The sequence below is a fragment of the Cyprinodon variegatus genome, unplaced genomic scaffold (genome assembly GCF_000732505.1).
Source record: "Cyprinodon variegatus isolate N-32 unplaced genomic scaffold, C_variegatus-1.0 Scaffold190, whole genome shotgun sequence".
In the NCBI taxonomy this organism is placed as follows: domain Eukaryota; kingdom Metazoa; phylum Chordata; class Actinopteri; order Cyprinodontiformes; family Cyprinodontidae; genus Cyprinodon; species Cyprinodon variegatus.
The window spans coordinates 412,694-413,484 of record NW_015150643.1 but is presented as its reverse complement, the minus strand read 5'-3'; positions in this window follow the sequence as shown (position 1 = coordinate 413,484).

The window sequence follows — 791 nt, the reverse complement described above, 5'->3', positions numbered from 1 at the left end:
CGCGTCTACACAGCACAGCGTGCACAGACGAGTGTGATGCATTCAGGCGCTTCAGATAGCTATGGTGCATTCAGGAGCATGGGGCATTTCACACTTACAAGGAAAGAGACATTAACAGAACAGTACTTAACTCATACAAAAAAGTATTTATTCAGAAACAGTGTTGGCTTTCTTATAATACTGAATGTTCTATAATCGTATTTCTGTTTTTGATTATGCACGTCTGCTAGCTTTTTATTCTAAAAAATCTATAATATTACAGCAGCAAATTATCAACATTTTTCAAAAGCCTGCTTAAAAGCTCCAAATGAGGCTTCAGATCAGACAGCGACAATTACGCTGTCATTGTTTTACAGGGCAGATTAGCATTTGCTGACCCTTGTCATTTAACTACTGACAGATATACAGGTATACTGTCATACAAGTGTCAGTTCCTCTGAGAGGGCACAGGATGCAATTTTTGGCAACTTCTATTTACTTCTATTTAAAGGAAAATTCCGGTTTTTAACACTTTTAGCCCATTTTCTGTAGTGTCCAGGATGAAACCGAATGATCGACACCAAAATTTTGACGATTGGTCCTGTCTCTGCCATTTGGCTCATGCAGAATCCCCCCTGGCTGCTTCAGAATGGCTTCCATAGTGCATGTCCGATAATGTCCTTAAAACAACCTTAAACGTTCTTTTTTTTAAATATGCTACTACCGTCAAACTCAAAGTCCAATATGTCCTCCTCAAGAATCCACCTTTCGTATTCCATTTTCAGAGTTTTTTAAAGTGTTTAACAGAGACG